Source organism: Triticum aestivum, chromosome 3D (genome assembly GCF_018294505.1).
Source record: "Triticum aestivum cultivar Chinese Spring chromosome 3D, IWGSC CS RefSeq v2.1, whole genome shotgun sequence".
Taxonomy (NCBI): Eukaryota; Viridiplantae; Streptophyta; class Magnoliopsida; order Poales; family Poaceae; genus Triticum; species Triticum aestivum.
The window spans coordinates 400,265,426-400,279,938 of NC_057802.1; positions in this window are offsets into that span (position 1 = coordinate 400,265,426).

The window sequence follows — 14,513 nt, forward strand, 5'->3', positions numbered from 1 at the left end:
AGCCTCGATCTTGAGCGGCTGGAGACGAGGGAGCGCCAGGTTGCCCAAGCAGAAGATGCTGCCAGCGCATGCGAGGCCAGGACCCAGGAGGAAGTTGACCGCAGGGTAGCTGAGGCTCGCGCTGATCTTTCCAATAGGTACGATCAGAAGCTGAAGTTCGTGGGAGCCGAAGCTGAGGGCAGGACCGCCGCCCTCAGGTCAAGGTTGGCTGAGGCAGAGCAGCGCGAGAAGGCCGCCGCAGCTGCCTTGATCTTTGTGTAGGACGAGTTGGCCTCCGCCCGCGCTGAGTTGCTCCCACTCCAGCAGCGGGTTACCGCTGCTGAGTCCCTTGCGTAGCAGAGCCGGGAGGAGGCGATCCGCCGACAGACGTTGCAGCGCGAGCACACCCCATGCTCCGGGACCTCAGGACGAGGGCCAACCAGGCGCTGGGCGCCATTTGTGATCAACATGCCCCTCATCCCCATGCAGAAGACTATGCCATCCACCTCCACTTCTTCACTGAGGTCGCGACGCGCCTCGAGAACCGGGCTAAGAGGGCTCGCAAGCTTGTCGAGGAGAAGAGCCGAGGCCTCCTCGGGCGCGCGTTTTCCCGTGTCTTCAGCCATCTCCAGAACATCAATCCTGACTTTGACTTTGACGCCGCCATCGCCCCGGTGCCCGAGGTCATCCGGGACAACCTAGCGCGCTGGGTGGATGACAATGTGGATGGTCTGGTCAGGGCCTTTGCTTCTGATGATGACGCTATGGTGGTCGTGGCGGATGAGGGTGGTGCGGTTGATGATGGTGAATATAGCGCCAGCGACAGCGCCAACAACATGTCTGGGAGTGAATCGGGAGACGTGGCGAGCGACATGTCCGACTGAGCCCGCACTCCTTTATTTTGAACCTGCATGCAAAAGCTTGGGCATGGCCCCTCACGATGTAAGAGCATTTTGGGAAGGGGGAGCCCCTCATGTAAATGGACTACCATTTTACTTCTTAGGCTAGGCTTGAAACGCGCTTTCGTGTGCTCACGAGCCTCTTGCGGGCTTGCTGTCGTAACTTACCTTAGTCCAGTCAGGCTTCAAACTGATTTGGCAGTTGTGGATGTGCATTTTTTCCGAGGGGAGTCCTTTGCGAGCTCACGAGGTTTTGGTCTCCTAAGGGGTCTGGCAGTCAGCCCGAGAGGGCCTCGCGTGGAGGGAGCGCCAGTCATGGCGGGGTGCACGCGTAGTGTGTGCATGCCACGCCCAGCCCCCGCTCGTGAGGTGCTCGGAAGGGGGGAGGTAGCAGACGCAAATCTCAGAACAAGGCACGAATCCAGAAACTCACGAAATCACATGAACGAGAAAAGGCACCCCCGCGATTGCCAATGAAAATACAACTTCAAATTCAAAATCAAAGGCTGCAAATTTGAGCTACAGAAAAGAGGCCAAAAGCAAATGGCCGCGTCCGCCACCTAGCTAGTCTTCTTGTCTTCCCACCAGCGCGGAGCTAAGTGCTTTCACTGGCTAAGAGCATAGTCATTGGGGGATAGTGTCGACGGACAGCGCTGAGCATGGTGCTTCCACTAGGACGTGGGCGGGAGCCCCCAAGGCCCGAGGGCGGCACTCCGGAGACTCCGGGGCGTGTACAACCCCACTCATTATTATGTGAGAGTGTCACGAGCGGAGACCTTCACACGCGTGAGCCTTGCTTCATATCATCAGGCGAGGGCCCCGCCCTGCGCCACCCTCGACCACCGTTGGGGCGTCCGCAAACCAGGACAAGACCAAGGGGTAGAGAGGACGCTGGCGGCGCCCTCGGTGACCACGGGCCCTCTGCCGGGAGAGGGGAGGCTCGCCGATGCTTCGCCCGGCTGAGGGCCTACCTCCGTGCCACGCCTGGCTCCGTGCGGCGCGGGGGAGGGCCCGGCTCCGAGCCTCTCTAGCACAGCTCCCAGAGCACTACTCCTGCCATTGGCTGGGCCACTGTCCTGTGGTGTTCGACTGCTACCGCGACCGGGTTCTCCTGCAGTTCAGGGTTAGCATAAGTTTGCTCCTGCGACACTGGCTGTACCCCACCATCGTCGTCACTGAAGGGGTCGGCGAAGTCTCCGGACGGCCCATGAAAGGCCCGCGCCTCGGGCCCTCTAGCTGCCCATCCTGGCCCGGGGAACGGATCGGAGCCTTCCCCCGGGAGGTATTCCAGGTGCACAATGCGGGGAACGTAGGCGTCCATGATTGCCTCGCCAGAATCCTCGCCCAGGTGCCCCACGCCTTGGGCCACGAATTGCAGTGTCTAGCCCTGGTGGCCACCGCGCGGCATCCTGACATGCCCTTGCGGTGGGACGTCAGCACTTGTCCCTCCTGGTAATGACGCGGTCGTGGCAGGACAGCGCCATTACCCGCGCTCGTGTCGCCGGATCCTCCTGGCACCCCGGGGCGCGCGCGGGCTTGTCGGGGCCTCGCGCGCGCTTCCGCCACAACCTGGGGCGTGGCCATGGAGCAGAAGGGTGGTGTACCTCTACAAGCGGCGTCCAGGAGTTCGGCGACCCGCTCCAGTAGTGCGTCGCGGCCGCTCTCCATCAGCCTGCACCGTAGTAGCTCCCGCGCCACGATGAGCGCGGCCCTCATGTTTCCTGCTCCCATCGGGTGTGACTTCCTGTTGCCGCAGCATAGCCGGAGGATCGCGCGGTGGCGCGAGTGCGCCGCGGCGCGAGGGCGGTGGGCGGCGGTCCACGGTGCCCACGTCCGCGGGCGTTGGGCAACGCGCGGGCCGTCTGGAATGCGGAGTTGAGGTCTTCTGGAGCAAAGGTGGTGCCCCGGCGGGCCAGGCCGCCCATCGGTCGGCTTGGGCCCTTGGATCCTCAAACATCGGAGCCGCGAGGCAGCGACGAGTTGGTCAATGGAGAAGAAAGCTTTGGCGCACCCCTACCTGGCACGCCAAATGTCGGATTACGGGTTCCGGCAAAACCCTTGAGGTTCAAACTCTGGGGTGCGCACAAAGATCTCTCTCCCCTACCTCGCACTCTCATCACAATCTCAAAGCCTAGCTCGCCGAACCCGAGGAACAAGGGACACAAGAGTTCATACTGGTTCGGGCCACCGATGTGGTGTAATACCCTACTCCAGTGTGGTGTGGTGGATTGCCTTGTAGGCTGGGGGTGAACAAGTACAAGGGATGAACAACCTCCTAAGGAGAGGCGCACTCGAGCTCAATGATCTTGTGTGGTTGGGAATGATTTGAACCCTTCTTCTATGGTGGTGGCTAATCCTATTTATAGAGGCCCTGATCCTCTTCCCAAATGTTTAGGCAGGAAGGGATCCCACAACGACCAATTTGAAGGGGGACAGCTAGTACAAGCTATCCTGACAAAAGGTAGTCTTCGCCTGCCAAAGGCTCTGGTGGTGATGACATCGTGGGCTCCGCGATGACCTCCGTCCTGCCGTCCTGCTGGTCTTGGTCTCGTTGCAACGATATGTAAACCTTTGCCTGATGCCTCGGGACTCCTCGCCTGCACCTACCCCTTTAGCACCAAAGTGGCAACCGGTACTCTGCACCCGCTGGCGCCCTCCTGGCACCCGCCTGGCCTTGGTCGTCATGGCTCACATCACGGAAACCTCATGAGGTGCCCCTCGCCTTGATCTCTCCGCTCCTTGCGAGCCAGCCTAGTGAGGCTGCCCCTGAGGAGGTCTTGACTCGTTCGCCTCACGAGGCTTGGCCCCTCGCGAGGGTCTTGAGTGTTTGATGATGAAGATGGGCCATATCAGGCCGCTAGGGGAGCCACGCCATGGGCCGAAGGCAGGCAAGTCTGGGGACCCCCGTTCCCAGGACGCCGATAATGGTGACGGTGATGATGAAGTTACTGGCGCAGGGCTTCGCCTAAGCACTATGACGATATGACCGAGGTGTGTAACTGTGGAGGGGGGCACTGCAGACGGCTAAGAGATTGTCTGTTGTGCCTTTGGGTGCTCCCCTCCCCACGTATGTAAAGGAGGGGGGAGAGAGGCCGGCCCCCCTAGGGGCGCGCTAAGAGTATGGAGTCCTACCAGGACTTCCAAGTCCTAGTAGGAATCCTTTTCCCTTTTCGGAGTAGGAGAGAAGGAAAGAGGGAAAGAGAGAGGGAGTAGGAAAAAGGCAAGGGGGGTGCCGCCCCCTTCCCCTAGTCCAATTTGGACCCATGGGGGCGCCACCTCCCCTTGGTCTGCCTCCTCTTTTCCCGTATGGCCCAATAAGGCCCATTACTTCTCCCGGTGAATTCCCGTAACTCCTCGGTACTCCGAAAAATACCCGAATCACTCGGAACCTTTCCGATGTCCGAATATAGCCTTCCAATATATGACTCTTTACCTCTCGACCATTTCGAGACTCCTCGTCATGTTCGTGATCTCATCCGGGACTCCGAACAAACTTCGGTCATCAAATCACATAACTCATAATACAAATCGTCATCAAAGGTTAAGCGTGCGGACCCTACGGGTTCGAGAACTATGTAGACATGACCGAGGCACATCTCCGATCAATAACCAATAGCGGAACCTGGATGCTCATATTGGCTCCTACATATTCTACTAAGATCTTTATCGGTCAAACCGCATGACAATATATGTTGTTCCCTTTGTCATCGGTATGTTACTTGCCTGAGATTCGATCATCGGTATCATCATACCTAGTTCAATCTCGTTACCAGTAAGTCTCTTTACTCGTTTTGTAATGCATCATCCCGTAACTAACTCATTAGTCACATTGCTTGCAAGGCTTATAGTGATGTGCATTACCGAGAGGGCCCAGAGATACCTCTCCGATACACGGAGTGACAAATCCTAATCTCGATCTATGCCAACCCAAAAAACACATTCGGAGACACTTGTAGAGCATCTTATAATCACCCAGTTATGTTGTGACGTTTGATAGCACACAAAGTGTTCCTCCGGTATTCGGGAGTTGCATAATTTCATAGTCTGAGGAACATGTATAAGTCATGAAGAAAGCTATAGCAATAAAACTAAACGATCATAATACTAAGCTAACAGATGGGTCTTGTCCATCACATCATTCTCTAATGATGTGATCCCATTCATCAAATGACAACACATGTCTATGGCTAGGAAACTTAACCATCTTTGATTAACGAGCTAGTCAAGTAGAGGCATACTAGGGACACTCTGTTTGTCTATGTATTCACACATGTACTAAGTTTCCGTTTAATACAATTCTAGCATGAATAATAAACATTTATCATGATATAAGGAAATATAAATAACAACTTTATTATTGCCTCTAGGGCATATTTCCTTCACTGAACCCGAGCGATTGCACTGACTACGCGTTACTGAACCCGAGCGATCGATCGATCCCTAGCTGTTAACTGAACCCGATCGAGCGATTCCTTCGCTACTGCTGCTAACTGAAGCCGAGCATACCTGCTGCCTCTTGATGAACAGTGAGCGTTGTTGGGGGTTGGATGAACAGTTCCCGGTGGGGGTTGGATGAACAGGACCCCATGGTAGTAGAGGCCGTTGCCGCTGGATGAACAGGACCCCGATCGAGCCGATTGGGGTGGATGAACAGGACCCCGTAGAGGGTTGGTTGAACAGTAGCCGGTGGAGGGCTGGATGAACAGTAGCCTGTGGAGGGCTGGTTGAATAGTAGCCGGTGGAGGCTGGATGAACAGGAGCCCGTGGATGAACAGTAGCTGGTGGAGGCAGGAGGGAGACGCCATGGATGAACAGTTGCAGGTGGAGGCTGGAGGAGGTCGACGGTGGATGAACAGTAGCCCATGGAGGCTGGAGCAAGGCAGTAGACGGTGGATGAACAATAGCCCGTGGAGTCCCGTTTTGTGGTACGCCAGACCCCTCTGGATGAACAGGACCCCCGTTTCTACCGTAGGAGGTCGAAGAGAAGTCTGTTTCCTTTGTTTTGCGGTACGCCACACCCCCCCGATAACCAGGACCCCGTTTCGACCGTAGGAGGTCGAAGAGAAGTCCGTTTCCTCTGTTTTGCGGTATGCTAGATCCCTCCTGGTGAATAGGATCCCGTTTCGACCATAGGCGGTCGAACAGAAGGCCGTTTCCTCCGTTCTACGGTATGCCAGGCCTCGTTTCGGCTGTTCCGTCCAAGCCGGTTGGCTCCCGATGAACAGGATGCATTATGTTGCCTCCCGATGAGCACGACGCAGTTTCTCCGTTCCGACCCAGCCGGTTGGCTGCCGATGGACAGGATGCCGTCGCTGCTCTCCGCTGCCTCTCCATGTACACGAGCCCTGGCCGTATGTATGCGCGAGTAGGCGTCCGAGACCCCGCCCGTATGTACGTACGTGGCTGGATTTACTTTCTTCCACCCTGGCTGTACGTACGTGTGCACGATATTGACAGGACTGCGTGACATGCTACGTCCGTGCCTCTACTATGACATGTGCCCTTCCTTACTCGGCCACGTTCATCGCTTCAGCCCGCAGACAGATCGATCGACCAGTATGTACGTACATGTTCGCAACCAGACAGACAACCCTACGTACGGTTCGACCGGGCGAATCCCAGCTGTCAGGGAGGTAAGGAGGCACTTACTTGCGTGCAAAGATATAGCTGGTGGGTGTCAGGGGGAGAATCATATTTTTTGCCCGTAATATGGACGCACTTCCTTGCGTGCGAAGATGTAGCTGGTGGGTCCCAACAGTCAGGGGGGAAATGTTTTTTCACGAAATACGATGGCCTGTCCGGTGGGTCCCTGCTGTCAGGTGGAGGAATCATTATTTTGCGCGTAATAAGGAGGCACTTCCTTACTGCAGCCATGGACCCAGCTGTCAGCCTCTCCACGTACACTACTCTTTCGATGGAAGTCGTTCCTTGACCACATTGACCATGCCGCGCCGAGAGCACCAAGGCGGTGGACGACGGCGACGCCTAGGAAGGGGATGACGCGGAGCTGGGGAAGACGCGGCAGTGGATTCCCACATGGAGAGGAGTTCGAGGGTTGACTGGTTCGGCTGCGGTGTGAGGCTGCCGTCACCGCAGAATAATAGGGGTTGTGGTGAGTAGAGGGATGGCCTGGCCAGAGGTTGGAGTAGGGTGGGGCGGTCAGGCCTGCGCGGTAGCAGAGCCGGCCACAGCAGGCAGGAGCAGGCGGCACAACCGGCACTGGTTTGGGCGGCTGGAGCAAGAAGACCAGATGTTGAAGAAGCACTACGGCCGTTGGATGGACATCGTACGGTCACTAGAGCTATAATCGTTCATATTGACTAAGTTGACAAAGCTAGAATCGTCAACTTAGTAGGCCCACAAGTCAGCCTCCCACTATGGTGGGTCCCAGATAGCAGGGGGAGTATTCATTTTTTTGTGCGTTGACCACGCCACGCCGAGCATATCCAAGGTGGTGGACGACGGCGAGGCCCCGGACAGCAATGAGACAGAGATGGGAAGACGCGGGAGTGGAGTCGCAGACGGAGAGGTGTACGAGGGTTAACAGGTTCTGGTGCGGCCTGGTTTGACAATCGGTGGAGAAGAACAGGAGGTGTGGAGGGGGAGGAGGGATGGCCTGGCCGGCGGTGGGGTAGCGCTTCACAGCAAAGTGTGCTAAGCAGAGCTACTAGCAGCAGGAGGCGGGAGCAGGTGGTCCCGACGATGCTGAAGGAAGAAGACGAGAGATTGAAGATGGATGCCGGTCGTTGGATGTAAATCCGACGGCTATCGATGCCAGAATCATTTGTTATCTAAGTTGACAACGACTTCCGTTGGCTTCGACCTATTGGCCCACATTTCAGCCATATCTGGGAGAAGACCCAATTTTTTTTCAGAATTTACTGTCCATTTGATCTTTTTTTTGAGAATTACATTCCATTTGCTGGGCTGGGTGAACAAATAATGTAGCGTCCAAGCGGCCCATTTTTTTAAAACTACATCCCATTTTCACTTTCTCGAAATACACGAATTTGTTGTGCCGGGTAAACAAATAATGTAGCGTCCATGCGGCCCATTTATTTTTTTCCTAAAAAATTACAGCCCATTTGCACTTTCTCGAAATACACGATTTTGCTAGGCTGGTTCTAATTATAATGTTGGGTTGGGCGCAGCAATGTTATCAAAAAATAAACAGGGGCTAGCATTTGCTTATAAATATATTTAAATAATAAGTGCTTTATTATTACATTGCTCCTTAAATCTTACCAAGCTTTTGCACACAATCACCAGGATTTTCATTCCCTTAATGTAAAAAAATCCAGGATTTTATTGTTAAAAAATTATTTTTATAAGTTAATAAGACATGGGATATTGTTTTCTTATATATGTAAGTATCTGTTAAATATATGATGACAGTAACAATAATATATAATAACATATAAAATAATATAAATATATATAATATAGTTAGAAGGGAAACATAAGTTGGACCTGGCGTTCCTATTCTTATATAGAAAAATAGAACAGACCTCTGCGTTTTCTTCAAAAAAAACATAAGTTGGGCTGCGGATGTTTCAGGAAAAATAAAACCTAGGAGGTCCATAGGCCGGTCGATACATGACGGCCCTCAAGAAAATACAAACCGGCATGTCGTGGGCTGCGCATGTTAAAAAAGAAAGCCTAGACGGGGCAGCCCACAACCCAGCTGATACTTGCTGGCCCACTGATAATAAATGATACCTGCCAGCTCCCCGGCTTCGTTGTAAATTTATCTCCTTTAGTAACTACGTTGAAGCACCTAAAAAAATGTAACTATGTTGACAAACCCGTGGGCCCCAACGTCAGTATAGCATTAGGAGGAAGTATTTTTTCAATGAGGCACTTGCTTGCGTACGGCCATAGACCTGGTGGGTCCCGACTGTCTGCCTCTCCACGTACAGTCCTCTCCAGATTCCTCTCGTTTGTTCAGCATGTTCACAACGGCAGACAGCGGCGCCGCGGCGAGCGCACAAAGGCGGAGGACGAGAACAAACCACCGGAGCCGGGGAGGGCATGCTAGATGTCGTGCCTTATTTCTACCGAAACTACTGAACTAGCCCAGTGGCCAAGTGACACTACCCGACCGCTGTTCCGCCCGGGTTCGATTCCACCTGATGCAGTGAAAATATCTCCAATTTTTTGCCTCTGCCATTATTGACATGTGGGTCCCCATTGTCATCTACGCACACCATGTCCAACACTTGCCAAAACTCTGTCCCTCGTTTTCTCTGTTTTTCGCACACTCGACATTGTGTGGGCATTTTGAAAATAGCATATCTTTTTGACTGTGCATCATATGAAGATGTGCTATGCATGAATGTTGATCAGCATGATGTTAACTGGCTGGTAGTTCCATTTTCGACCATGAATAAAACTTCCAACATGATGTTATCCCTGTTTGAAAAGGGCGTGTTAATATAAATGATCTGCCTCTGAAACTTGCAGTTTCTTATCTGAAATTGAAACTTGCAATTTCTTATCTGAGAATTGCATTTTTTGCACTTTTATATGAAACTACATTTTTTAGTGCTAAAAATAGATCTCTAGAATTCATAAAATACTTCATATGCTCAATACTGCAAATCTTAAATTTAAAAGACATTCATATCTAAAAGTACTCTCAAAATACACAACACAAAACACAATTCACAACCTGCAAATACTGACAACCCTAAGCTCCTCCTGACAATTCACAACCTGCCCGACTATTGGGTTGGGGGAGCAGTCCCCTCCTATTCCTCGGTGGCAGACAGCCGCCCCGTGAGACGATGTGAATGGCGAGGGAGAGGATGGCGGGGAAGCGTCGTCGGGCCAACTTCTTTTCTCCTCTTGTAGTTGGGTTTGGTCCACGAAGACTCCACCGTCTCGCTCTGGAACGACACCCTCACAAACGGCACCCTGTAGATGCTCGATCCTTCAATCTTTGGTGGATGCTCCATCTTGGATTGATACTCCCACCACCGCTGCCTCACGATCGAATTCGGTGAATCTGTTTGCTCCATGGCCCAGAGGAGCAACTCTATGTACTCCCGCGTGACTCCCTTCGGGAGTATCGCCGCCTTTTCGCTCTGTTGCAGATATTTGGCCATGGATGTCGCCGTCGCCGCTAGTTGGTCCTTGTTGTCAAACCAAGACTGTATCTCCAACATCCTAGCTAGCTTCACAGGGTCGCCGTCTGCGATCCTCACGTATCGGTTGTACTCCTCCATCGATCTACTTCTCCACAGCACCTTCACTCGCTGGCGGTGGTTTTTGAATGGAAGAGGAGAGGAGCGGCGCTGGTTTTGGATTAGAACGGGAGAGGAGCGGCGCTGGTTTTGGATTGGAACAGGAGAGGAGGGGCGGTGGTTTTGAAATGGAAGAGGAGAGGAGCGGCGCTGGATTTAGATTGGAACAGGAGAGGAGCGGCGGTGGTTTAAGAGGAGAGGAGCGGCACTGGTCTTGGAAGTATTTTTTTGTTTTGCGTATTTTGGGTCAAAGTTTGACCACGTACTGTATTTGACAAGCAAAATGTGAATGCATGTCACCAAAAATTGTATCGTTTGGTTCGTATCTGAATGTACTTTCAAATTATATTATTTTTGCAACGTATAACATATATTTTATTTGTGAAAATCATGGTCAATTATGACCCAGAATAAAAGGGACACTAGTTAATGTGGGGTCACTTTCTTAATTGACGGTTAAATTGATTTTGATTTTGATCCAATCATAGCGCGCCGGCCCTCTCGTCCAATCCTAAATCGCTACCGTGCGCTCCTCTCCCTCTTCTCCATTGCAAAACCACCTCCTCTCCTCTCCATCATCTACATTCCAAAACCACTGTCTCGCCTGTCCCTCTTCTCCATTGCAAAACCACCCCCTCTCCTCTCCATCTTCTCCATTGCAAAACCACCGTCTCGCCTCTCCATCTTCTGCATTGGAAGACCACCGTCTCGCCTCCCCCTCTTCTCCACTGCAAAACCACCCCCTCGAGGCAAAAGTCAGGTGGAGGTGGTGGGCGTACAGGTCGAAGGTCAAGCATCCAGAGGATAACGAATCGATCGAGTATTGTGTGCCGTTCGTGAGGGTGCAGAGCCAGCCGGAGCCACAGGAGTATTCGTTCACCCACCGCAAGAGAAGGCCGGATGGTGCGACTTCGCTTCTTGGATGTTCTCCATGTTTCCCTCGACGCTCACCTCGTTTCAACGTCGGCGGTAGGGTTTAAGGTAAGCTTCGCACTAACCTAATCTTCCATCTGCTCATGCTTACAATCAGTGTGACGACTAATGAAAATCATGCTTACAATCAGTCTCCGAGTACTACGCCAATCACCCTGAAATAGCTCTGGACCAAAAACAAAGTTGTGACACTGCGTACAAATAAATAAAAATAGATCGGTGCTTCTTTCAGCAAGGAGTACTCCCTAGAAAAGTGCCAATATAAGCTACTAGTATTTGGTTAGAGGATTTTCTGCCGAGAAAGATCCGTCCACAGAGAGCGCCACACATTCCACTGGTGGTGGTGGATGCCAATGCTTAGATGGAGCATGGGTGGTGTCGGTAATTTTTACTTGGCACGCCTCGCACTCTGCATATATGCCGGTTCCATCTGTACATTTGTGCAGTTCCACCAAAATGTAGCTAAATAACCCTGTTTGCACAGAGAATGAAAAAGCGTGATTACATTATAGTGGCACTAGTTGATGAAACATACACTAATAAATAGAAGAAAATATTGCGATAGTATCATAGTATGCCATGCTGCGAGGGCGAGATGGGCCCTGCGACGCCTCATACGGTAGGCCTCATACTGGAAATCGACCCAATTCTCCCCGATACACCTTCTGCCAGTGATGAACATCAGTGTACAGCGGTAGTACACGGAGGGGCCTTGAGACATCCAATCTCTATTTTTGTGCAGATCAACTAAAATTAAGCACCCCAGTTTGTAGAAACACTTAAACATTAACAATGGGACTAGTTGATGAAACATATACTAACAAAGAGAAGCACTTTCTTTATCTACATTGGAAATGAAATGATAGAGAGGACACTCGCTCTATTTTAACTGTATTATTACTTCATTTTATCAATGGCACTAGGGTTGAGCAGGTTGCAAGCGAGGTGTACCGTGCGTCGCAAGGATGGAGGCCGGGGGTGCTTAGACTGGGATGCTGAAGCTGGCTCTTTCAGTCCCTATCTTCCCCCCTGATGTTTCTGTGGTAGCATTTGGGTTGTAATCCAAACTTGGTCGAGCTGGTGCTGCGTCCCCCTACCTGCCTAGCTTATGTGGCGAACTTGTCTCCTGCTAGTACTCAGTCCGTTCTAGTAGTAGTTGCATAACTGCCCGTTTACACTGAGATGTTGTCGGATAATGGTTCTCTATGGTTCGGTTTCTTTAGTGAAATCGGAGGAAACCCCCTCTTTTTATATAAAAAATCAGTGGCACTAGCGGTGCCAAAACATTGCCTGAAATTAATAGTGCCACTAGATTAAGGTGCAAAATAATAACATTACTGCTTTATCATGGCAGTGCCAAAACAGTAGCACAAGAGCAGACTCAACATGCAGGATCTTTGGGAAACAGTCGGACCAAAAAGGAACATACCTCGTGATGGGAACCATATCTGCAGTCAACGCCATCGTAGAAGGGATGACACCAGTCACCAACATGGATGATTCAATTCATGGGACCTTTTTGTGCAGTTCACCTAAAATGAAGCAATGTCCCATGAGCTAGCAGCTTCTTCTTCATTAGTTGCAATAAAATTGAGCAACATCAAGGTTGGTTGTGAAGCTCGTGGAATGTTCAACTATAATTTGGATATCATTTGTGCAGTTCAACTAAGATCAAGCGTGAAATGTATATCTCTGTTTGCACAAAAAGGTGGAAAGGAGGGTGACTAACAAGTGATGAAACATACATCAAATGAAAAGAAGCATGTTCCTTATCTGAATGGCGATCCTACAAGGACAGTAGCAATTTCTAAAGCAGCAGCATTGCTAGATATTAGTGTGGGCATTAGGATTAACTATGACAACTGTTAAATACTACATTACTTTAATGGTGCCATTGCTTCATTTTACCAGCAACATTACATTAACAGCTGCTAAAGAGTTGGTATTTGGGCACGGGAGAGTAGGCGGACCAGGACAGTTGCATTTCTAATGAAAAGAAGCAACTTATCTTAATGGGAAATTTAGCAGGACATGAAAAACAGTGCCATTGATTCATATTACTGGAGGCATTGCATTGAAAACAACATTGGTTTAACGTGTCCTTACTTTTAATAGTGGGACTGCTACATTTTACCAGTGGCATTACATAAGAGGGGCCCGGGGCAACAAACATCAGAACGAGATATCTGGGTTGGTCCCATTTTTGTTCGGTATAGCCACCTTATACTATGTGAGGCTAGCAAATCTAGTGCTCGACATACTCTGTTGATTTGTCCCCCTGTCCCCACTTACTTTCCTTTTTCAACCAATAGATCGATTTATATTGAGTTTGTACTGCGTTTCCCTCTATTTCCCTATTAGACCAAGAGACCAGTTGGATAGCCAGTCTCTGCTACATTTTGCCCCCATTATTTCCTCTTTCGACCAAGTCCTGGATTTTGGTAACAAATCTTCCCCCACCCCCACCCCCTTTCTTCCCTATTTTAACCAAGTAGTACTAGATTCGACTGCGTGAACTATTTTTACCACTTAATAGTAAAAATTTAGGTAGCTTTCAAATAGCCGATCGATCCTATCTACGAGGGGCCCTGAGAAATAGTAAAAGATACAAATGCAGCGACATCAGGAGCTGGGGAAGTAGAGCAAGGCCGGTTTCGAAGGAAGTTATACCTGAGGGTCACCGGTATGCCACTAGGTGGGCGGCGGGAGGCCGGATCTGCCCACACTATGGCAGCGAGGAAGAAGGGGTTGGGGGCCCTCCCTAGTCGGTGATGCGTGGGAGAGAACCGCAAGGCACGCTGATCGGGACGCGCCGGGAGTGGGTAAGAACTGTCGCCGAGGACGACCGCGTGAACATTACACCTTCTCGCCTTCCCCGGTGGAGAGGATCTGGCTGGATCTGTGAGCAGCAGTGAGCAGAGAGAGTGTGGCCACCGCTGTCGTGTTTAGATCTGGAGACGATGAGACAGTGTGAAGAGAACAACACTAGCAAGCAAGCGCGGAGGCTCCTGCCTATATAGTGGAGTAGTTTTCTTTTATCTACCGGAGCCGGCTTGACCTCGTCAATGACTGTCGAGAAGTCTTCATGCACGTGCCCCGGAGTCGCAGTTGTCGTCATTTTGATCTGAAGCATCAGATTAACATATAACACGAAAAAATGCCACATGACAAGAAACCATAATCTCACTGCCCCAAGGAGATAACATGAATCCCGACGGACAAACTAGACGAGGATCAAAGTTCAAATTAAAGATAAAATCGTAGAAATGGGGTCCATCGATAGATGTTCTAATTAACATAGCCGGCTTGACCTAGATGGCAGCCAAGTAGTCTTCGTGCATGTGCCCCCAATGACCAGCGCCTTGGAGGAACTCAGTTGTCGCTGTTTAACCCTCACAGTGATCCGAAGCACATGACACCTAATATTGCGAGATGACAAGAAACCTTTTTTTAGATT